The 26,031-nt window shown below is 39.2% G+C and overlaps 3 long non-coding RNA genes across 3 annotated transcripts; all 3 read left to right on the forward strand.

Moving 5' to 3' along the window:
- The first annotated feature begins 330 nt into the window (after positions 1-330).
- On the forward strand, positions 331-3,421 carry LOC140244299 (uncharacterized). The gene is made up of 2 exons (XR_011902276.1): positions 331-617; positions 1,348-3,421. It is a non-coding gene; the product is annotated as an uncharacterized lncRNA (long non-coding RNA).
- A 3,470-nt stretch (positions 3,422-6,891) lies between these two features.
- Positions 6,892-9,815, forward strand: LOC140244622 (uncharacterized). Its single transcript, XR_011902294.1, has 3 exons — positions 6,892-7,190; positions 8,331-8,490; positions 9,295-9,815. It is a non-coding gene; the product is annotated as an uncharacterized lncRNA (long non-coding RNA).
- Positions 9,816-16,710: 6,895 nt separating this feature from the next.
- LOC140244307 (uncharacterized) lies at positions 16,711-20,299 on the forward strand. The gene is made up of 3 exons (XR_011902277.1): positions 16,711-17,045; positions 18,196-18,355; positions 18,635-20,299. It is a non-coding gene; the product is annotated as an uncharacterized lncRNA (long non-coding RNA).
- The last annotated feature ends 5,732 nt before the right edge of the window (positions 20,300-26,031 follow it).

Raw genomic sequence — 26,031 nt, forward strand, 5'->3', positions numbered from 1 at the left:
TATCAACAACATTTCGAAATACAATCTACAAAATGTGAAATTTTGAAGAGAAAGGTGGGATATCAGTCTCAAAAGTTGACAAAATCTTACGTCTAAGGACCAAATCGCCTTCGTTTACGGCGAAAATGACTGTTCTTTTAGCGATCGTGTGTAAGAAATTCTGCGTTGAACCCTAGTACACATTGTCATGGCGTACACGTGATCGAAATACGCGTTCACGATTGGTCAACTGCCCCGGAGACCCTTGTTTACAAGCCATCTACGTGTTATACTATGGGGATTGCTGCATAACAGCATGCAGCGGCCGCGGTGTGTGTAGTGGTAGTGTAGGCTTACCGCATGCAACACACGTATCGTGACTGCTGTTCAGTACGGAAATGTGACATTTTTCCGCTTTGTTAGACTGTTTTTTAGCAAGTTGAGGTAGAAATTGGAAGCCTTAAAATCAACACATAAAAGGAAAAGAAGGTCACATTTATCATCATGCAATTTCGAAGAAGGATCAAGCTGAAATCACGGCATCAAGGAGTACCTGTTCACTGTCGATTCTGCTGGTACTGTTGTGCGTGTTGTGCGTACACCTGATCACGGCAATCGCGAATCTTGAGCTGATTACGGTAGGTTTTGTGCTTTTCAAACGTCGTATTTCCGTAAATTTGTTGATGTACAAATGATGTCAAATCAATTACAGCTCCTTGGCTTACTTATCATCCTTCATGAGTATCTAAGTTACCTCAACTATACGCAATTTCCCCACAATGATCGATTTGTTGTGTCAGTACTGAAAATGTTAGTCTGTACGAAGGAACAGCTGATCACGGCGATCGTGAATCTTGAGCTGATTACGATAGGTTATGTGCTTTTAAAACTTTGTTTTTCTGTAAATTTGTGGGTGTAAAAAAATTATTCCAAACCCATAATGGCTCCTTGACTTATTTTTTTTTTCTTTTCTGGGTACTTAAAATTGCCTCAGCTTCAAACGGAGATTCATAACGATATGGTCACGACATTCAAAACTGCAGTATTTATGGCGTATTTGAGGTAAGAATTAGGCAAATTTGTGTTATATCTTTAGGATAAACAAGCTACAGATCCTTAGGGTGACAATAGGTGGTTCCCCCAACCCTACATTTTTTCTTCTTACTTTCAAAGTCTCAGAAAGAGCTCACTCAGATATTGGTCAAAGTAGACAAAATGTTGACTGGTTCATTTTGCTGTTTAAGTGAGATGCGAAATATCTCATAAATTTGATTTTTTTTTTCCAGTGGATACATGATTACAGCTGTATGTGGCATTTTAATGTAAATAACGACACTGACATGGTGATAAATACTCTTATCTTTGCAGGTACACCTAAGTTTCCTCGACAAGAGAATCCCGTGGCTCTTCGCTGGAAAAGTACGGCATCTCTCGAGGTTCCACGGCAACAATGAGCACACTACCAGGCAGCTTGCATGGCATCTTGAGACGTTTTGGGGAAGCTTAGAACCGCAGTCCTAATCTCAGGAACAGGATTCCAAGCATTATGAGCTGATTTCAGGGATTGTGGGTTGTAGTTGTTGCATAGTGGACTCCCATTGTCTATAACAAAGTCCTCGGGACCAGCAGTATTTCTAAACAATGAAATAACATAGGGAAGATAATGTTGCGGCCTGAATTTTTATTTTGCTTTACTGGAATTTCGTTATAATACAAATAGGAGTGCACTGTAATTTTTTCTTCTTCTATCTTTTCTTTTTTTGTCTCCTTCAGGTGTACTCCTTACTGGTCAATGTTCCTAATGCCAGTGATTGCCATTTGAATAGCATCATATACCTTGACCTTCACTCTCAATATTCAATCAGCGATTGTCCTTTGATATAAAAAGGCACGCAACATTTTGGTTTGGTAGATTTCCTGTATTCTTGTGTGAGGCTGTCATTTCTTGTTTCATCACTGCTCCCATGTAACAGACATGACTGTAGTTGCTTTGTCGGTTATTCATTTCCCATCATCATTCAACAAGAACTTTGTGCACTGGCAGATCCCGAGGGGTGTGCACCAGGCACGCACCCCCATTTCATTTTTTGTTAAAACAAAAGAAATAGAAAAAATGGGGGATGGACATGTGCGCCCCCTTTCAATTTGTAAAGGTGCATCACCTTCATGAAAGTACTGGATGTGCATCATGCAGTGAGCCTGTTTCAAAATCGAACAGCGATGTAATCATTCTCTGTGTTGAATTTATTAGCTGAAAACTATTGATACTTTCCAGTATACACAACAGTACAGCACAGATTTTTTTAATTTCTGTGTAAATCCTTGGTTTTCTATGATTTATATCATTAAAAGTACAATTGTACATTTATAATGTGACATAACATTGGTCGTCCCCATGACAATTCTTTAAAAAAAGTTAATTGTGATATGCTGTTTTTAGCATATTTTCCTTTCGTGTTTTATTCACGCCGAGTCACAGTGGTAAACATGTTATCGCGCACTTATCAAGAGTACGCGTACTTGTAACAAAGGTTCGCGCACTCAGCTTGGCCATGCATCCAGTAAAAACTGATGCATGGCTGGCCATGCATCCAGTAAAAACGGTAAGCACAGGTATGCATGCCCGTTTACGGCAAGCCAAAAGGAAATACATCCAGTAATTTTGTCATCGGGTAACACGATAGAAAAATGGGTTTTTGACAAGAAAATTACCCATTCTATAAATCAGATGACGCACATGTCTTTTCGTGCGTCAGTCTGAATATAGTGTGCATGCGGTAACTATGGAATTTAGCCTAAACCCACTCGGCTTCGCCTCGTGGGTTAAGCATTCCATAGTTACCTTATGCACACAATTCCGACTGACGCACTCAGACCTGTGCGTCATTTATATATTGTTTTTTTTTATTGTTTTTAATTGTCTCTATTGTACCGGTATTTTAATACACTCTGGAAACTGAGAAGTATGCAGGTTACTGGCTGGTTTTGCCACTTGGAATGCAATTTAGCAACATGTACACTTTGTAGGACTATTTACATGAACAACACTAAGTGTATGGTGTCCAGCTAATCATTGCGGGGGGTCCCGTTGTAATTTTTTTTGGGGGGACATACTATATTTCAAGATTCGTTTGCATGAAAATTTACAAAAATTTGGTAATTTGAGCTAAAACATTTATAGGAAAAAGGATTACTTTCCCCCTGTATAAAATGAACTAGCCCAACACAATTTCGTTCTAAATCTAATGGCTATGGTTTAGACCGATAAGATGCCTGATCTTATCAAGGACTGTTTAGCGGATCTTGTTTGGAGTTTCCCTCTGTGTAGATTCAGCATTTCTACTACCTCCTGGTTACAGTAAAGTCATGTACACTGTGCTGGAAAAAATTGAAGAGTGTGACTGGATTCTAATAAATAGTACTATGTTCCAATATGCTGGTATTTGATGTGTTTCAAGGTGTATTTTTTAATATGGGCATTCACATGCATGTACAGTATGTGTATGTAAGTTATGTACAGGTGGATGATAAAATTTGTGCATGTAAACATCCTAGAGTGCCAGTTGATTATGCTTTGCATAATAGTGCTGTTATTTGATACGTTTGACAGTGAATGTGTTTGTGCCCGTGCATGTGCGCGCATGTGTGTGTTGGTACATGTGTGTGTTTGTGTATTCATCTCTTACTGATTATTGTTAGGGGCGAGTGGTGAAAATATGTGACCCTGCACCACAAAACGAACAAAAAGTCGGCAGACATGAATTTTCAGGGGCAGATTCTGAAAGAGCAGACTCTAAGCTTTAAAATAATGTATAACTCAATACAAATGGACCTTCCTAACCCATCTAAATAATGAAAAGAAAGTACAGTGCTGTACACACTCTGGAAAAGTATTTACTGAGAAAAAGGGGCTTCAAAGGTTAGGGTCTATTCAAGCTCCGTGCAATGAATGGAACAAAAAACAGGAAGCAAAACTCCCTAGCAACCACTATGAAGGGATTATCGGATTAGGCTGAAATTTTGCACAGTAATTAAGGACATGCTGTTAATGGCTGGTACCAACTTTCAGTACAAGGGCATTTTCCTTTCAAAAGTTATCAGTGTAGAGAGATTCCTCTGGTCAGCGGGATCGAGGCTGTGCAGCCCCTCGTTCAATGCCCGAGCCACCCGGGCGTCACTGAAGGCAGAGTTCGCTGCTGCAGTTCTCCAGCCCGCACCCGGCGGCGGCGGTCCACGGCACTGCGGCCGATAGTTCGGGAAAACGAGCGGCATCGCTACTCAGATTGTGTCTAATTACACGTAGATTAAGAGATGAGTTACGTGCAATATAATCTAAATTAGTAATATCAACGGAAATGCTAGGGTTAGGGCACGATCTATCAAAACAAGACGTCAAAATCCAGGTACACTAGCTAAAAGTATGTAACATGTATTATGTGTATATGCGTTAGTTAATGAAGATGGCGGACAAAAGACAAAAGTACAATTTTTCTTCACGGTCAAAACTCCTCAAATTCCAAGTTGTGAATGTAAATTTGTCGTTATAATAACTTTTTAATGGTAAATTATTTACTTAAAGTCATTTAAAACTGCTAAATGCATTGATATTGTAATTATTATAACATCAATCTACTACATGTTAAACTGGCAACATTACATTTCGCACGCCAGCTGATCCTTGCAAGGCGAGCTCGGAAGGCAGCCAATCAGCACTCAAAATAGCGAAAGCCCTAGCAACGGCATTTCATTTTCGCCAGCATTAACTAGCTAAGAAAGCAGCTTTTGCTTAAGTTATGGTCTTCTAATATGTTGAATGTCGTAAAAACCAAAAATGGAGAAAACGAAGGTCAAAGTTCAGCACTCACTTCAAACATAAGACACATTCTGCAATCACCCATTAACTCCTTGACAACGCTATCAGCCAAACATCCAATGAAGCTAAAATTTGGTACAAACAGTCTTTACACATGAAACAAGGTCATCACAAAAGAAGAATCAGATTCAATGATATTCAATGGTGTTATTATGCAATTAAAAACAATGAAATACAAAGAAAATAACACGTGTTATCGAAGGCATAACACTAAGACTCCTGTCATTAATGACGAGACTACACTGTGTACCTTCTACAATGGTTTTTGTTTTGTTTTGTTTTTGTTTTTTTGCAAATCAGTGATTTCTTCACACTCTGAATACATTTTTGCAGTTGTTTCATACATCATACAATATGTTTTATAATGTTTGTAATAATAAATTTGGGCTGTTGTGCTCCTCTTTGATGTAACCAAGTAACCAAGTCTTTGGGAGCAGAGCGCCATCTGCGGCGAAAGTTGTGCCATGGTGATTTTTCTTGAATTTTTCTAACCCTTACCTAATTAGGGTTAAAAATTTTCAACTTTTTCTTGGGAGATAGAAATTTTCTGTTTTAATATAGTGTAGAACAAGTCTTAAGGCTTATTTTAGATGAAAAAAAAATCATTACGTCTACGAAAAAGGATTTTATCAGTGATGCAAGAAGAGCCTAATTTGGAAAAATTAAAAGACGCAACACCACTTTTGTCCAAAAAATTGCCATATTTTCGTTAAAAATAGTCCGTTTGAGCTAATTTTTGGATATGTTATAGAAAATGGTATGGGCTTTCTGCCCAGCATTGTTTTAAATTTTTTTCTCTGAAAATAAAATGTGCTATTTTCAGCCCTAGAACAGGCACCTTATACTTTTATCCTGCGTACAACCCAACTGCATTTTTTGGTTAGGATTGAACATTGAACTTTGACCTGCAGGGGCTGCAGGTCAAAGGTCATGGGGTTAAGTACTAGCTAAATAAGGTACAATTCAAAAACCCTAACTAAGTTGAGTTGGAACCGTAACCATGGTAACCAAATAAAGGACCCCCGGGTACCTATAATATTTTGGAAACGCCCTATATTTCTCGTCTGCAGAAAAATTTCACAAAAAATGGTATAGGATCGATCGATTATAATTAAATCATATATTATATCAATTTCAGCTCAAAAAAGTAAGAAATAAGAAAGTAATAACGATTTTTCTAAGAAAATAGTAGGGTTAGCAAAAAAGACCTCTGCGTACCCCAAAAGGGACCGTTTGGTCCCTCATCTGAGTTTGCGCTTCAGGTACTCAAAGGTCTATTTTGGGGGACTTAAAAGTCCTTTTTGGGGGATGGTCTTTTTTGGGGTACCTAAAGGTCTTTTTGTAAAAAGACCTTTAGGTACCCCAAAAAAGACCATCCCCCACAAAGGACTTTTAAGTCCCCCAAAATAGACCTCTGAGAACCTGAAAAAAAAAGACCTTTAGGTACCCCAAAAAAGACCTCTCCGTACCCCAAAAGGGACCGTTTGGTCCCTCATCTGAGTTTGCGCTTCAGGTACTCAAAGGTCTATTTTTGGGGACTTAAAAGTCCTTTTTGGGGGATGGTCTTTTTTGGGGTACCTAAAGGTCTTTTTGTTAAAAAAAAAAAAAAAAGAAGACCTTTAGGTACTCAGGGACCAACTTGACATTTTGGTATCATGTTGTACGGGAAATGTTCTAGTTTCGAAATACAATCTACAAAATGTGAAATTTTGAAGAGAAAGGTGGGATGTCATAGTCTCTAAAGTTGACAAAAACTTACGTCTGATCGAAGACCAAATCCCCTTCGTTTACGGCGAAAATGACTGTTCTTTTGGCGATCGTGTCTAAGAAATTCTGCGTTGAACCCTAATAGTACACACATTTGTCTCCCAGACGCGTAAACAGCCTCGTTACCAAGACACCAGATCGAAATACGCGTTGTTCGCGCGCGATTGGTCAACTGCGCGCGCGCGCCGGAGACCCTTGTTTACAAGCCATCTACGTGTTATACTATGGGGATTGCTGCATAACAGCAGCGCGCGGTCGCCGCGGTGTGTGTAGTGCTAGTGTAGGCTTACCGCATGCAACACACGTATCGTGACTGCTGTTCAGTACGGAAATGTGACATTTTTCCGCTTTGTTAGACTGTTTTTTAGCAAGTTGAGGTAGAAATTAGAAGCCTTAAAATCAACACACAAGAGGAAAAGAAGGTCACATTTATCATCATGCAATTTCGAAGAAGGATCAAGCTGAAATCACGGCATCAAGGAGTACCTGTTCACTGTCGATTCTGCTGGTACTGTTGTGCGTGTTGTGCGTACACCTGATCACGGCAATCGCGAATCTTGAGCTGATTACGGTAGGTTTTGTGCTTTTCAAACGTCGTATTTCCGTAAATTTGTTGATGTAAAAATGATGTCAAATCAATTACAGCTCCTTTGCTTACTTATCATCCTTCATGAGTATGTAAGTTACCTCAACTATACGCAATTCCCCCACAATGATCGATTTGTTGTGTCAGTAATCTAATAACAGCAAATTGTGCCTGTAGCATGTTAGTCTGTACGAAGGAACAGCTGATCACGGCGATCGTGAATCTTGAGCTGATTACGATAGGTTATGTGCTTTTAAAACTTTGTTTTTCAGTAAATGTGTGGGTGTAAAAATTTATTCCAAACCCATAATGGCTCCTTGACTTATTTTTTTTCTTTTCTGGGTACTTAGAATTGCCTCAGCTAAACGCAATTCCCCCACAACGATCGATTTGTTGTAACACTCACACTGTCACAGCACAAATTGTGGCTGTTTTCTACATGTACTTCACTCAACATTCCCCGCTTGTACAGTTGCAGAAAATAATGAACGAACTTTCCTTGCATGTTTGTCCATATTTTCTTTCAAGGTAGGGCCTACCTGTAAACGCAAGCTTATTTTGAACCTATGATTAGAACAAGAAGCGAATTTTTCCTCACATTTATCGTAATATTGGTATTTAGTGCGGTTTTAACAGGTGGTACTGTACGTCGTGTGAGTATTCCAATCTGGAAAAGTTGTCAATCCTAGCGTGAATTATCAATCATATCAAGCAAACTATATGTACGTAGCTGTAACATCAGCTTTCGTTCTCGAAGTGTTCAAATTAACATTAACTTGTCTATGGTGTCTACACATTGCAATGTATACTTTGTAGACACCGTAGACAAGTTAATGTACAAGGTAGGCAACCTACTAGAAATTATCTGTATACACTGTGTCGAATGTAGTCACGACAATTACACAAGAAAGAACAATAAATAGACTCGTATATTTGAAGTTTTGATATTCTATAAATTTAGCACTTTCAATAGCAGGGATGACTGACACCTACAAAATATTTATTGCATAGAATTTCTACTTCATAATTTTACACACCTCAGTTTTATTGCTGTGGATTATCACTATTGTGATGCATTGTAATTACATGTATTGTCTTTCTCGTCAAAATCTATGGTTAATGCAGGTGGCCGATGCGAGAAGAGGTCCAGGGGTCCATCATGCTGTCCGCTTCCTGTTTCGTTGTAGGGGCCCACTCTAAGTGTACATGCACATCTTCCTGGGTGAAGTCTGGTGTGAAGTCCTGTGATGTCGAGCTTCTTCCAACTTCTGTCTCCAACATGAAGGTACGACTACATGTACTGTTTAAGGTGATTTTATGATTGTGTAGAGATATTTTTTAAGCTGTATGGTAGGGGTACCACCTATCGGCAGGGTACCTTCCCATCGGCACCCTGCATATCATGGCTGTTTACGTATAGAACGAAAAGGTTCACGCGGGATTAAGTGTCATTAGCTATAAAGACAATAAAAACGAAGAAACGATAATCAAAGTCAAAAACAAACTAACAAACCAAGCGAAAAATTACACATCCGCTCAGCAACGACGCATGGCTGTGAAATTTACGTGTATTACCTATGCCGTGAAATTCACGTGTATTACCTATGCTGTGAAATTCACGTGTATTACCTATGGAGGGGAGGGGTGCCGATCGCAAGGTACCCTTTTTAACTGCGCGAAGAAAACAGAACGCACGCACTAAAATTGCGCTATCTTAAAACGGAGATTCATAACGAGATGGTCACGACATTCAAAATTGCAGTATTTATGGCGTATTTGAGGTAAGAATTAGGCAAATTTGTGTTATATTTTTAGGATAAACAAGCTACAGATCCTTAGGGTGACAATAAGTGGTACCCCCAACCCTACATTTTTTTTTCTTACATTCAAAGTCTCAGAAAGAGCTCACGCAGATATTGGTCAAAGTAGACAAAATGTTGACTGGTTCATTTTGCTGTTTAAGTGAGATGCGAAATATCTCATAAATTTGATTTTTTTTTTTCCAGTGGATACATGATTACAGCTGTATGTGGCATTTTTAATGTAAATAATGACACTGACATGGTGATAAATACTCTAATCTTTGCAGGTACACCTAAGGCCAAGTAAAAAAAGAAAGTAGTTTCTCGTCCGGGTTTTTTGAGCAAGGCGATGAGGGAGGTCCTTACTATTTGATATCTTACTATTTTTTCGAGGATTGTCAAAATGAAAGTAATATGTGTTTCTCGTCCGGTAATTCTGAGAAAGGTAAAGAGAGAGGGCTTTACTATTTTCTATATCCAATTTATGAAATGAAATATCACTCTCCGACTGGTAGCTGTGTTATGAGAGACCAGGTTCCAAGTGTATGTCTTGCCTGCACTCTGTGCATTTTCAAACAAATATATATGTACCATACTTGAAATGAAACTTCATGCATGCAGAAATATATTTGCTTTTTCTTTCCACTACAGATGTCAAGGGAAAATGACCATCTTAAAACTGGTGTTTAGTGTTGTAATGCCCGGGCTAATGGCATTTCTGATACCAGTGTACTTGCAATTCTGATGTATTGTGCTATTAATTGAAACAGGTATAAAACATGTCTTTCAACAAATGTACGACTGAAATAAATTCCATGATATTCAAAACACTGCTTTATTCATCATTGGTGTTTGTGACTTTTTGTGTCCACTCAGCTGGTACATCATATGTATGTATCTGCATTTCTTCACAGTACAATTGTAACACATTCAACTGGAAACTGGCTTGTACAATTGCAGATGGATGTCAAAATGATACTGATATGGCATTATAGCATTAAACATTTAAAGATGTTTCTTCATGTTCTAAAAAGACATTTGATAATCACTCATCATTTGGATGATGAATGATTGTATACCACACTACAGATGATACGACTCACGGCCGTGTCCGTGAATTTACATCGTAAAGAAAAGTATCCCACAGAAATACGAGACAAACCAGAATCTGTGGAAAAGTTATTTATTTTTATACACCCATTTAATAATTCTACATTTGCTGGAAAAGCACTTTCATTTTATCTTCAAAATAATTATAACAATACATCGCCGTCAGATGCAACGTTACAGAGCAGAGTGTACGGGCCTCTACACAGCTACAGACACGCACACTTTGCCAATAAACGGTGCGACACGGCCACTGCATTACCGTACCTTCCGACACTGCACGCACATGCACATAGTCACAATGACAGGAAAATGTATACAATCCTCACAAGCATTTGTACAGTACAATTCATCCGCTTAAAATATGAGAAATGGGGAAAATACTAACAATGCGCGAAATACGCGTGGAATATCAGCGATTGTTCGCAAATAATGTTGCCGCTATCGCGTTCACGACGTACCGAGTGCGCTTAACATCACAGCCCAGGCCCGCCCGCGGCCCGCCCATCCAACTACAGTTCGACTGCTTTGTGGAGCAGTGTGAAATGCATGCGTTATTACATACGCACTACAGAAGCTACAGCTGTACTACAGCTAAGTAGAGGACGCAAGGCGTAATTAGAAATGAGACATCACCATTGGTAGGTGAATATTATTGTCAATTTCTTTTTTCGGCGGCCGAAAAAATAGTAAATATCAAAAAAGTCGATTCGGCAACTGAAAATCGATGCGGGTGGGGAGCGGGCTGGGACGAGAATCATGAATTTCTTGGTATTTTCAGCGCCATTTTGAAAATAGTAAATAGTAAAAAAATCGATGCGGCGGCCAAAATCGATGCGCGCGAGGACGAGAAACTGGTTTCTTTTTTTACTTGGCCTAAGTCTCCTCGACTGAGAGAATCCTGTGGCTCTTCGCTGGAAAAGTACGGCATCTCTCGAGGTTCCACGGCAACAATGAGCACACTACCAGGCAGCTTGCATGGCATCTTGAGACGTTTTGGGGAAGCTTAGAACCGCAGTCCTAATCTCAGGAACAGGATTCCAAGCATTATGAGCTGATTTCAGGGATTATGGGTTGTAGTTGTTGCATAGTGGACTCCCATTGTCTATAACAAAGTCCTCGGGACCAGCAGTATTTCTAAACAATGAAATAACATAGGGAAGATAATGTTGCGGCCTGAATTTTAATTTTGCTTTACTGGAATTTCGTTATAATACAAATAGGAGTGCACTGTAATTTTTTCTTCTTCTATCTTTTCTTTTTTTGTCTCCTTCAAGTGTACTCCTTACTGGTCAATGTTCCTAATGCCAGTGATTGCCATTTGAATAGCATCATATACCTTGACCTTCACTCTCAATATTCAATCAGCGATTGTCCTTTGATATAAAAAGGCACGCAACATTTTGGTTTGGTAGATTTCCTGTATTCTTGTGTGAGGCTGTCATTTCTTGTTTCATCACTGCTCCCATGTAACAGACATGACTGTAGTTGCTTTGTCGGTTATTCATTTCCCATCATCATTCAACAAGAACTTTGTGCACTGGCAGATCCCGAGGGGTGTGCACCAGGCACGCACCCCCATTTCATTTTTTGTTAAAACAAAAGAAATAAGAAAAAATGGGGGATGGACATGTGCGCCCCCTTTCAATTTGTAAAGGTGCATCACCTTCATGAAAGTACTGAATGTGCATCATGCAGTGAGCCTGTTTCAAAATCGAACAGCGATGTAATCATTCTCTGTGTTGAATTTATTAGCTGAAAACTATTGATACTTTCCAGTATACACAACAGTACAGCACAGATTTTTTTAATTTCTGTGTAAATCCTTGGTTTTCTATGATTTATTTCATTAAAAGTACAATTGTACATTTATAATGTGACATAACATTGGTCGTCCACATGACAATTCTTTAAAAAAAGTTATTTGTGATATGCTGTTTTTAGCATATTTTCCTTTCGTGTTTTATGCACGCCGAGTCACAGTGGTAAACATGTTATCGCGCACTTAGCAAGAGTACGCGTACTTGTAACAAAGGTTCGCGCACTCAGCTTGGCCATGTATCCAGTAAAAACTGATGCATGGCTGGCCATGCATCCAGTAAAAACGGTAAGCACAGGTATGCATGCCCGTTTACGGCAAGCCAAAAGGAAATACATCCAGTAATTTTGTCATCGGGTAACACGATAGAAAAATGGGTTTTTGACAAGAAAATTACCCATTCTATAAATCAGATGACGCATATGTCTTTTCGTGCGTCAGTCTGAATATAGTGTGCATGCGGTAACTATGGAATTTAGCCTAAACCCACTCGGCTTCGCCTCGTGGGTTAAGCATTCCATAGTTACCTTATGCACACAATTCCAACTGACGCACTCAGACCTTTGCGTCATTTATATATTGTTTTTTATTGTTTTAAATTGTCTCTATTGTACCGGTATTTTAATACACTCTGGAAACTGAGAAGTATGCAGGTTACTGGCTGGTTTTGCCACTTGGAATGCAATTTAGCAACATGTACACTTTGTAGGACTATTTACATGAACAACACTAAGTGTATGGTGTCCAGCTAATCATTGGGGGGGGGGGGGGGGTCCCGTTGTAATTTTTTTGGGGGACATACTGTATTTCAAGATTCGTTTGCATGAAAATTTACAAAAATTTGGTAATTTGGGCTAAAATATTTATAGGAAAAAGGATTACTTTCCCCCTGTATAAAATGAACTAGCCCAACAGAATTTTGTTCTAAATTCAATGGCTATGGTTTAGACCGATAAGATGCCTGATCTTATCAAGGACCTGTTAAGCGGATCTTGTTTGGAGTTTCCCTCTGTGTAGATTCAGCGTTTCTACTACCTCCTGGTTACAGTAAAGTCATGTACACTGTGCTGGAAAAAATTGAAGAGTGTGACTGGATTCTAATAAATAGTACTATGTTCCAATATGCTGGTATTTGATGTGTTTCAAGGTGTATTTTTTAATATGGGCATTCACATGCATGTACAGTATGTGTATGTAAGTTATGTACAGGTGGATGATAAAATTTGTGCATGTAAACATCCTAGAGTGCCAGTTGATTATGCTTTGCATAATAGTGCTGTTATTTGATACGTTTGACAGTGAATGTGTTTGTGCCCGTGCATGTGCGCGCATGTGTGTGTTGGTACATGTGTGTGTTTGTGTATTCATCTCTTACTGATTATTGTAAGGGGCGAGTGGTGAAAATATGTGACCCTGCACCACAAAACGAACAAAAAGTCGGCAGACATGAATTTTCAGGGGCAGATTCTGAAAGAGCAGACTCTTAAGCTTTAAAATGATGTTTAACTCAATACAAATGGACCTTCCTAACCCATCTAAATAATGAAAAGAACGTACAGTGCTGTACACACTCTGGAAAAGTATTTACTGAGAAAAAGGGGCTTCAAAGTTTAGGGTCTATTCAAGCTCCGTGCAATGAATGGAACAAAAAACAGGAAGCAAAACTCCCTAGCAACCACTATGAAGGGATTATCGGATTAGGCTGAAATTTTGCACAGTAGTTAAGGACATGCTGTTAATGGCTGGTACCAACTTTCAGTACAAGGGCATTTTCCTTTCAAAAGTTATCAGTGCAGAGAGATTCCTCTGGTCAGCGGGATCGAGACTGCGCAACCCCTCGTTCAATGCCCGAGCCACCCGGGCGTCACTCAAGGCAGAGTTCGCTGCCGCAGTTCTCCAGCCCGCACCCGGCGGCGGCGGTCCACGGCACTGCGGCCGATAGTTCGGGAAAACGACCGGCATCGCTACTCAGATTGTGTCTAATTACACGTAGATTAAGAGATGACTTACGTGCAATATAATCTAAATTAGTAATATCAACGGAAATGCTAGGGTTATGGCACGATCTATCAAAACAAGATGTCAAAAATCCAGGTACACTAGCTAAAAGTATGTAACATGTATTATGTGTATATAATGCGTTAGTTCGGTGTGCGTGGTGCGGAAATGAAGATGGCGGACAAAAGACAAAAGTACAATTTTTCTTCACGGTCAAAACTCCTCAAATTCCAAGTTGTGAATGTAAATTTGTCGTTATAATAACTTTTTAATGGTAAATTATTTATTTAAAGTCATTTAAAACTGCTAAATGCATTGATATTGTAATTATTATAACATCAATCTACTATATGTTAAACTGGCAACATTACATTTCGCACGCCAGCTGATCCTTGCAAGGCGAGCTCGGAAGGCAGCCAATCAGCACTCAAAATAGCGAAAGCCCTAGCAACGGCATTTCATTTTCGCCAGCATTAACTAGCTAAGAAAGCAGCTTTTGCTTAAGTTATGGTCTTCTAATATGTTGAATGTCGTAAAAACCAAAAATGGAGAAAACGAAGGTCAAAGTTCAGCACTCACTTCAAACATAAGACACATATTCTGCATTGCAATCACCCATTAACTCCTTGACAACGCTATCAGCCAAACATCCAATGAAGCTAAAATTTGGTAGAAACAGTCTTTACACATGAAACAAGGTCATCACAAAAGAAGAATCAGATTCAATGATATTCAATGGTGTTATTACGCAATTAAAAACAATGAAATACAAAGAAAATAACACGTGTTATCGAAGGCATAACACTAAGACTCCTGTCATTAATGACGAGACTACACTGTGCACCTTCTACAATGGTTTTTGTTTTGTTGTTTTTTTTTGCAAATCAGTGATTTCTTCACACTCTGAATACATTTTTGCAGTTGTTTCATACATCATACAATATGTTTTATAATGTTTGTAATAATAAATTTGGGCTGTTGTGCCCCTCTTTGATGTAATCAAGTAACCAAGTAACCAAGTCTTTGGGAGCAGAGCGCCATCTGCGGCGAAAGTTGTGCCATGGTGATTTTTCTTGAATTTTTCTAACCCTTACCTAATTAGGGTTAAAAATTTTCAACTTTTTCTTGGGAGATAGAAATTTTCTGTTTTAATATAGTGTAGAACAAGTCTTAAGGCTTATTTTAGATGAAAAAAAAATCATTACGTCTACGAAAAAGGATTTTATCAGTGATGCAAGAAGAGCCTAATTTGGAAAAATTAAAAGACGCAACACCACTTTTGTCCAAAAAATTGCCATATTTTCGTTAAAAATAGTCCGTTTGAGCTAATTTTTGGATATGTTATAGAAAATGGTATGGGCTTTCTGCCCAGCATTGTTTTAAATTTTTTTCTCTGAAAATAAAATGTGCTATTTTCAGCCCTAGAACAGGCACCTTATACTTTTATCCTGCGTACAACCCAACTGCATTTTTTGGTTAGGATTGAACATTGAACTTTGACCTGCAGGGGCTGCAGGTCAAAGGTCATGGGGTTAAGTACTAGCTAAATAAGGTACAATTCAAAAACCCTAACTAAGTTGAGTTGGAACCGTAACCATGGTAACCAAATAAAGGACCCCCGGGTACCTATAATATTTTGGAAACGCCCTATATTTCTCGTCTGCAGAAAAATTTCACAAAAAATGGTATAGGATCGATCGGTTATAATTAAATCATATATTATATCAATTTCAGCTCAAAAAAGTAAGAAATAAGAAAGTAATAACGATTTTTCTAAGAAAATAGTAGGGTTAGCAAAAAAGACCTCTGCGTACCCCAAAAGGGACCGTTTGGTCCCTCATTTGAGTTTGCGCTTCAGGTACTCAAAGGTCTATTTTGGGGGACTTAAAAGTCCTTTTTGGGGGATGGTCTTTTTTGGGGTACCTAAAGGTCTTTTTGTAAAAAGACCTTTAGGTACCCCAAAAAAGACCATCCCCCCAAAAGGACTTTTAAGTCCCCCAAAATAGACCTTTGAGTACCTGAAAAAAAGAGACCTTTAGGTACCCCAAAAAAGACCTCTGCGTACCCCAAAAAGGACCATTTGATCCCTCATCTGAGTTTGCGCTTCAGGTACTCAAAGGTCTATTTTGGGGGACTTAAAAGTCCTTTTTGGGGGATGGTCTTTTTTGGGGTACCTAAAGGTCTTTTTTTGTAAAAAGACCTTTAGGTACCCCAAAAAAGACCTCTGCGTACCCCAAAAGGGACCGTTAGGTCCCTCATCTGAGTTTGCGCTTCAGGTACTCAAAGGTCTATTTTGGGGGACTTAAAAGTCCTTTTTGGGGGATGGTCTTTTTTGGGGTACCTAAAGGTCTTTTTGTAAAAAAAAAAAAAAAAAGACCTTTAGGTTCTCAGGGACCAACTTGACATTTTGGTATCATGTTGTACGGGAAATGTTCTAGTTTCTGGTGATATCAACAATATTTCGAAATACAATCTACAAAATGTGAAATTTTGAAGAGAAAGGTGGGATGTCAGTCTCAAAAGTTGACAAAAATCTTACGTCTGAAGACCAAATCCCCTTCGTTTACGTCGAAAATGACTGTTCTTTTGGCTATCGTGTCTAAGAAATTCTGCGTTGAACCCTAGTACCCACATTTGTCTCCCAGACGCGTAAACAGCCTCGTTACCAAGACACCAGATCGAAATACGCGTTGTTCGCGCGCGATTGGTCAACTGCGCGCGCGCGCCGGAGACCCTTGTTTACAAGCCATCTACGTGTTATACTATGGGGATTGCTGCATAACAGCAGCGGCCGCGGTTTACGTGTGTATTTGTAGTGCTAGTGTAGGCTTACCGCATGCAACACACGTATCGTGACTGCTGTTCAGTACGGAAATGTGACATTTTTCCGCTTTGTTAGACTGTTTTTTAGCAAGTTGAGGTAGAAATTAGAAGCCTTAAAATCAACACACAAGAGGAAAAGAAGGTCACATTTATCATCATGCAATTTCGAAGAAGGATCAAGCTGAAATCACGGCATCAAGGAGTACCTGTTCACTGTCGATTCTGCTGGTACTGTTGTGCGTGTTGTGCGTACACCTGATCACGGCAATCGCGAATCTTGAGCTGATTACGGTAGGTTTTGTGCTTTTCAAACGTCGTATTTCCGTAAATTTGTTGATGTAAAACTGATGTCAAATCAATTACAGCTCCTTGGCTTACTTATCATCCTTCATGAGTATGTAAGTTACCTCAACTATACGCAATTCCCCCACAATGATCGATTTGTTGTGTCAGTAATCTAATAACAGCAAATTGTGCCTGTAGCATGTTAGTCTGTACGAAGGAACAGCTGATCACGGCGATCGTGAATCTTGAGCTGATTACATACGATAGGTTATGTGCTTTTAAAACTTTGTTTTTCAGTAAATTTGTGGGTGTAAAAATTTATTCCAAACCCATAATGGCTCCTTGACTTATTTTTTTCTTTTCTGGGTACTTAGAATTGCCTCATCTAAACGCAATTCCCCCACAACGATCGAGTTGTTGTAACACTCGGTTCACACTGTCACAGCAGAAATTGTGGCTGTTTTCTACATGTACTTCACTCAACATTCCCCGCTTGTACAGTTGCAGAAAATAATGAACGAACTTTCCTTGCATGTTTGTCCATATTTTTTTTTTTTTCAAGGTAGGCCTAGGGCCTACCTAGCTGTAAACGCAAGCTTATTTTAAACCTGTGATTAGAACAAGAAGCGAATTTTTCCTCACATTTATCGGTATTTAGTGTGGTTTCAACAGGTGGTACTGTACGTCGTGTGAGTATTCCAATCTGGAAAAGTTGTCAATCCTAGCGTGAATTATCAATCATATCAAGCAAACTATATGTACGTAGCTGTAACATCAGCTTTCGTTCTCGAAGTGTTCAAATTAACATTAACTTGTCTATGGTGTCTACCAAGTACACATTGCAATGTGTACTTTGTAGACACCGTAGACAAGTTAATGTACAAGGTACTAGAAATTATCTGTATGTACACTGTGTCTGTATGTAGTCACGACAATTACACAAGAAAGAACAATAAATAGACTTGTATATTTGAAGTTTTGATATTCTATAAATTTAGCAGGGATGACTGACACCTACAAAATATTTATTGCATAGAATTTCTACTTCATAATTTTACACACCTCAGTTTTATTGCTGTGGATTATAACTATTGTGATACATTGTAATTACATGTAGGTCTATTGTCTTTCTCGTCAAAATCTATGGTTAATGCAGGTGGCTGATGCGAGAAGAGGTCCACGGGTCCATCATGCTGTCCGCTTCCTTTTTGGTTGTAGGGGCCCACTCTAAGTGTACATGCACATCTTCCTGGGTGAATTCTGGTGTGAAGTCCTGTGATGTCAAGCTTCTTCCAACTTCTGTCTCCAACATGAAGGTACGACTACATGTACTGTTTAAGGTGATTTTATGATTGTGTAGAGATATTTTTTAAGCTGTATGGTAGGGGTACCATTCAAAGTCTCAGAAAGAGCTCACTCAGATATTGGTCAAAGTAGACAAAATGTTGACTGGTTCATTTTGCTGTTTAAGTGAGATGCGAAATATCTTATAAATTTGATTTTTTTTTCCAGTGATTACATGATTACAGCTGTATGTGGCATTTTTAATGTAAATAATGACACTGACATGGTGATAAATACTCTAATCTTTGCAGGTACACCTAAGTCTCCTCGACGAGAGAATCCCGTGGCGCTCTTCGCTGGAAAAGTACGGCATCTCTCGAGGTTCCACGGCAACAATGAGCACACTACCAGGCAGCTTGCATGGCATCTTGAGACGTTTTGGGGAAGCTTAGAACCGCAGTCCTAATCTCAGGAACAGGATTCCAAGCATTATGAGCTGATTTCAGGGATTATGGGTTGTAGTTGTTGCATAGTGGACTCCCATTGTCTATAACACAGTCCTCGGGACCAGCAGTATTTCTAAACAATGAAATAACATAGGGAAGATAATGTTGCGGCCTGAATTTTAATTTTGCTTTACTGGAATTTCGTTATAATACAAATAGGAGTGCACTGTAATTTTTTCTTCTTCTATCTTTTCTTTTTTTGTCTCCTTCAGGTGTACTCCTTACTGGTCAATGTTCCTAATGCCAGTGATTGCCATTTGAATAGCATCATATACCTTGACCTTCACTCTCAATATTCAATCAGCGATTGTCCTTTGATATAAAAAGGCACGCAACATTTTGGTTTGGTAGATTTCCTGTATTCTTGTGTGAGGCTGTCATTTCTCGTTTCATCACTGCTCCCATGTAACAGATATGACTGTAGTTGCTTTGTCGGTTATTCATTTCCCATCATCATTCAACAAGAACTTTGTGCACTGGCAGATCACGAGGGGTGTGCACCAGGCACGCACCCCCATTTCATTTTTTGTTAAAACAAAAGAAATAAGAAAAAATGGGGGATGGACATGTGCGCCCCCTTTCAATTTGTAAAGGTGCATCACCTTCATGAAAGTACTGGATGTGCATTATGCAGTGAGCCTGTTTCAAAATCGAACAGCGATGTAATCATTCTCTGTGTTGAATTTATTAGCTGAAAACTATTGATACTTTCCAGTATACACAACAGTACAGCACAGATTTTTTTAATTTCTGTGTAAATCCTTGGTTTTCTATGATTTATTTCATTAGAAGTACAATTGTACATTTATAATGTGACATAACATTGGTCGTCCCCATCACAATTCTTTAAAAAAGTTAATTGTGATATGCTGTTTTTAGCATATTTTCCTTTTGTGTAACACGATACAAAAATGGGTTTTTGACAAGAAAATTGACAGAACTTAGGACAAAAGAGATTCCCAACATCCTCTACAAAATTCCTCATTTCTCTTTGACCACTGAAGCAAATCGAATGGGGTTTCCTGTAAGATGTGGGCAATGAGTTATAGTTTCATACCCTGAATTTGTATTTAGTTGGATTCACTATTTTTAAAGATATCATTGCGGAGGGTCCCGTTGTAATTTTTTTTGGGGGACATACTGTATTTCAAGATGCGTTTGCATGAAAATTTAAAAAAAATTGGTAATTTGAGCTAAAACATTTATAGGAAAAAGGATTACTTTCCCCCTGTATAAAATGAACTAGCCCAACACAATTTCGTTCTAAATCTAATGGCTATGGTTTAGACCGATAAGATGCCTGATCTTATCAAGGACCTGTTGAGCGGATCTTGTTTGGAGTTTCCCTCTGTGTAGATTCAGCGTTTCTACTACCTCCTGGTTACAGTAAAGTCATGTACACTGTGCTGGAAAAAATTGAAGAGTGTGACTGGATTCTAATAAATAGTACTATGTTCCAATATGCTGGTATTTGATGTGTTTCAAGGTGTATTTTTTAATATGGGCATTCACATGCATGTACAGTATGTGTATGTAAGTTATGTACAGGTGGATGATAAAATTTGTGCATGTAAACATCCTAGAGTGCCAGTTGATTATGTTTTGCATAATAGTGCTGTTATTTGATACGTTTGACAGTGAATGTGTTTGTGCCCGTGCATGTGCGCGCATGTGTGCGTTTGTGTATTCATCTCTTACTGATTATTGTTAGGGGTAAGTGGTGAAAATATGTGACCCTGCACCACAAAACGAACAAACAGTTGGCAGACATGAATTTTCAGGGGCAGATTCTGAAAGAGCAGACTCTAAGCTTTAAAATGATGTATAACTCAATACAAATGGACCTTCCTAACCCATCTAAATTATGAAAAGAAAGTACAGTGCTGTACACACTCTGGAAAAGTATTTACTGAGAAAAAGGGGCTTCAAGGTTTAGGGTCTATTCAAGCTCCGTGCAATGAATGGAACAAAAAACAGGAAGCAAAACTCCCTAGCAACCACTATGAAGGGACTATCGGATTAGGCTGAAATTTTGCACAGTAATTAAGGACATGTGTTAATGGCTGGTACCAACTTTCAGTACAAGGGCATTTTCCTTTCAAAAGTTATCAGTGCAGAGAGATTCCTCTGGTCAGCGGGATCGAGGCTGCGCAACCCCTCGTTCAATGCCCGAGCCACCCGGGCGTCACTCAAGGCAGAGTTCGCTGCCGCAGTTCTCCAGCCCGCACCCGGCGGCGGCGGTCCACGGCACTGCGGCCGATAGTTCGGGAAAAACGACCGGCATCGCTACTCAGATTGTGTCTAATTACACGTAGATTAAGAGATGACTTACGTGCAATATAATCTAAATTAGTAATATCAACGGAAATGCTGACAGCTAAAGGCACGATCTATCAAAACAAGACGTCAAAATCCAGGTACACTAGCTAACAGTATGTAACATGTATTATGTGTATATAATGCGTTAGTTCGGTGGTGCGGAAATGAAGATGGCGGACAAAAGACAAAAGTACAATTTTTCTTCACGGTCAAAACTCCTCAAATTCCAAGTTGTAAATGTAAATTTGTCGTTATAATAACTTTTTAATGGTAAATTATTTATTTAAAGTCATTTAAAACTGCTAAATGCATTGATATTGTAATTATTATAACATCAATCTACTACATGTTAAACTGGCAACATTTCATTTCGCACGCCAGCTGATCCTTGCAAGGCGAGCTCGGAAGGCAGCCAATCAGCGCTCAAAATAACGAAAGCCCTAGCAACGGTATTTCATTTTCGCCAGCATTGACTAGCTAAGAAAGCAGCTTTTGCTTAAGTTATGGTCTTCTAATATGTTGAATGTCGTAAAAACCAAAAATGGAGAAAACGAAGGTCAAAGTTCAGCACTCACTTCAAACATAAGACACATATTCTGCATTGCAATCACCCATTAACTCCTTGACAACGCTATCAGCCAAACATCCAACAAACAGTCTTTACACATGAAACAAGGTCATCACAAAAGAAGAATCAGATTCAATGATATTCAATGGTGTTATTACGCAATTAAAAACAATGAAATACAAAGAAAATAACACGTGTTATCGAAGGCATAACACTAAGACTCCTGTGATTAATGACGAGACTACACTGTACCTTCTACAATGTTTTTTTTTTTTTTTGTTTTTTTTTTGTTGCAAATCAGTGATTTCCTCACACTCTGAATACATTTTTGCAGTTGTTTCATACATCATTCAATATGTTTTATAATATTTGTAATAATAAATTTGGGCTGTTGTGCTCCTCTTTGATGTCTTGTCCCTCCAAGTTGGAATCTTGGTAGAGGGCTTCGAAGACATCATCGATGTCCCCCTCAGTGAGGCTTCTCTCTGAGAAGGATGGTTACAAACGATGACTGGCTCTTTACCTGAATGAAGGAAGACAATGATAAAGAGAGTTATTATGATGGTCAAACATCAGGTCTGGCATTTTTCTGGGTGGGGATTTTTCAGATACTTATTGTTCAAATAGTATACTGTAAAACCAGAAACGTTCGTGGATGCTGTAGCATGAAACTTTTGCGAATTTGAGCCAACAGCATTTTGGGAGACATGAAACTTTTTCCAACTGCCAACTTGCATTCAACAGATTGTGTATAAATCAACCTTTTGCAGGCATTTTACTTTTTCATGAATCTTGCGTCTTGTGAAATCCAAGTTGAAACTAAACAATGACAGGTTGACTACACAGTAGTAAGCCCTAATCACACTCATTTCAGTGTCATTTGGGGGCTGTTGCTGTTTTCACTCTTCAAACTCATAAAATTTACTGAGTAGTTCCCTGTGATACACTCGCATTTACAGTCATTGATATTCAATACGGTATAAGCCAAGTACATTCTCAGTTGAATCGAAGGCAGCAACCAAAGTTGAAACGTACGTAGGGGCTCAGAAAGCCCGCATGATTTGTAGCTGTACAGCTCGCACTATGTAGCTGTACAAATCGTGTGGGTGTTCTGTGGCCATACCATAGACCATAGAGCTCTATGGTACGCATACCTTTCAACTTTCGTCGCTGCCTTAAATTCAATTCAGCTAGCTTATAGGTACCCTGTCAATGACGATGAATGTGAGTTATGTATTGCGGGGAACTCTACTCAGTAAAATTCTATTTTTCTGTTTAAGAATGGAAGTGACGACAACCCCCCAAAACACTGAAATAGGTCTGTGATTTTTACTTTCCAGTTCTTGTCACAGTCTAGTTTATCAATAGATTTTAGATGTCTGGTGCAAAACGCACAAACGTTAGCACTGCCTGTAGGTACATGTAGGCAAGTAAATGGTGGTATTGGTAGTGCCGTGGTACTGTATCTGTAGTGTACGTGTAACGTTAGGAGCATCCGAAAGCAGGTCGTCGGTCGTACTCCGTGGAGCCAGCTACCAGCGACAAAGACCCAATACTCTAAATTCAAGGCTCATCGTGCGGTGTTATCTTAAATAGTCTTTTTCTGTTTAGATAATGAACTCACATAACACCCAAAAAATAGTATTTGCATCAACACTAACTTTACAGCACTGAATTATGCTATTGAGATCGCTAACACCAATATGCACATATGGGACTCGGTCTAAACGTATGCCAAAGTCAACTTACCTTCATCGCAGTTTCGCCGTTATTTTGCTTGGTATTTCACGGAAGAAGTTTCACATGTCTATCTCTTCCTGATATCTACTAGGTCGCCTCGGGAAAACCACAGGAAAATGATGTAAATTGAGGATTTTGATGACGAAGTGTACGGTAATTTAGGCTGTACTACCTACATGTATTGGTACCCATGTAAAATTGCATTAGGCTAAATACAAGACGAGTAACCAAGTCTTTGGGAGCAGAGCGCCATCTGCGGCGAAAGTTGTGACATGGTGATTTTTCTTCAATTTTTCTAACCCTAACCTAATTAGGGTTAAAAATTTTCAACTTTTTCTTGGGAGATAGAAATTTTCTTTTTTAATATAGTGTAGAACAAGTCTTAAGGCTTATTTCAGATGAAAAAAAAAATCATTACGTCTACGAAAAAGGATTTTATCAGTGATGCAAGAAGAGCCTAATTTGGAAAAATTAAAAGACGCAACACCAATTTTGTCCAAAAAATTGCCATATTTTCGTTAAAAATAGTCCGTTTGAGCTAATTTTTGGATATGTTATAGAAAAAGGTATGGGCTTTCTGCCCAGCATTGTTTTAATTTTTTTCCACTGAAAATAAAATGTGCTATTTTCAGCCCTAGAACAGGCACCTTACTTCTATCCTCCGTACAACCCAACTGCATTTTTTGGTTAGGATTAAACATTGAACTTTGACCTGCAGGGGTTAGAGGTCAAAGGTCATGGGGTTAAGTACTAGCTAAATAAGGTACAATTCAAAAACCCTAACTAAGTTGAGTTGGAACCGTAACCATGGTAACCAAATAAAGGACCCCCGGGTACCTATAATATTTTGGAAACGCCCTATATTTTTCGTCTGCAGAAAAATTTCACAAAAAATGGTATAGGATCGATCAGTTATATTTAAATCATATATTATATCAATTTCAGCTCAAAAAAGTAAGAAATAAGAAAGTAATAACGATTTTTCTAAAAAAAAAGTAGGGTTAGCAAAAAAGACCTCTGCGTACCCAAAAAGGGACCGTTTGGTCCCTCATCTGAGTTTGCGCTTGAATTTGACCCCTTTAACCTTTGACCTTTGACCCCAAACTAAGGGTAGGGGTAGATACAATATTTGAGATAATACAGCATAAAACCCTAAGCTATCCCTCAACCTTTTTTCTAACCCTACGCTGTTAACCAACTTAAGAACGATATTTGAAACCTAGTTAGGGTTAGGGTTAGGGTTAGGGTTAGGGTTAGGGTTAGAGTTAGGGCATTTGCCAAGTATGAAAAGTGCTAGTTAAGATCCCAAATTTTGTGTAAAGGTAGTACACCTACTAGTCAGTAAAGTCCCAAAATTTTGGACCTTAACTCCTATAACTTTTTTTTGGCGCCAGGGTTAGGGTTAGGTTGTTAGGGGGTTAGGGTTATTGTTAGGGTTAGGGTTTAGGGGTTAGGGTTAGGGTTTAGAGTTAGGGTTAGGGTTGGTAAGGGTTAGGGTTAGGGTTAGGGTTAGAGTTAGGGCATTTGCCAAGTATGAAAAGTGCTAGTTAAGATCCCAAATTTTGTGTAAAGGTAGTACACCTACTAGGGTTAGGGTTAGGGTTAGGGTTAGGGTTAGGGTTAGGGTTAGGGTTAGGGTTAGGGGTTAGGGTTAGGGTTAGGGTTAGGGTTAGGGTTAGGGGTTAGGGTTAGGTTTAGGGTTAGGGTTAGGGTTAGGGTTAGGTTAGGGTTAGGGTTAGGGTTAGGGTTAGGGTTAGGGTTAGGGTTAGAGTTAGGGCATTTGCCAAGTATGAAAAGTGCTAGTTAAGATCCCAAATTTTGTGTAAAGGTAGTACACCTACTAGTCAGTAAAGTCCCAAAATTTTGGACCTTAACTCCTATAACTTTTTTTTGGCGCCAGGGTTAGGGTTAGGTTGTTAGGGGGTTAGGGTTATTGTTAGGGTTAGGGTTTAGGGGTTAGGGTTAGGGTTTAGAGTTAGGGTTAGGGTTGGTAAGGGTTAGGGTTAGGGTTAGGGTTAGAGTTAGGGCATTTGCCAAGTATGAAAAGTGCTAGTTAAGATCCCAAATTTTGTGTAAAGGTAGTACACCTAGGGTTAGGGTTAGGGTTAGGGTTAGGGTTAGGGTTAGGGTTAGGGTTAGGGTTAGGGTTAGGGTTAGGGTTAGGGTTAGGGTTAGGGTTAGGGTTAGGGTTAGGGTTAGGGTTAGGGTTAGGGTTAGGGTTAGGGTTAGGGTTAGGGTTAGGGTTAGGGTTAGGGTTAGGGTTAGGGTTAGGGTTAGGGTTAGGGTTAGGGTTAGGGTTAGGGTTAGGGTTAGGGTTAGGGTTAGGGTTAGGGTTAGGTTAGGGTTAGGGTTAGGGTTAGGGTTAGGGTTAGGGTTAGGGTTAGGGTTAGGGTTAGGGTTAGGGTTAGGGTTAGGGTTAGGGTTAGGGTTAGGGTTAGGGTTAGGGTTAGGGTTAGGGTTAGGGTTAGGGTTAGGGTTAGGGTTAGGGTTAGGGTTAGGGTTAGGGTTAGGGTTAGGGTTAGGGTAGGGTTAGGGTTAGGGTTAGGGTTAGGGTTAGGGTTAGGGTTAGGGTTAG

Source organism: Diadema setosum, chromosome 21 (assembly GCF_964275005.1).
Source record: "Diadema setosum chromosome 21, eeDiaSeto1, whole genome shotgun sequence".
NCBI classification, from domain to species: domain Eukaryota; kingdom Metazoa; phylum Echinodermata; class Echinoidea; order Diadematoida; family Diadematidae; genus Diadema; species Diadema setosum.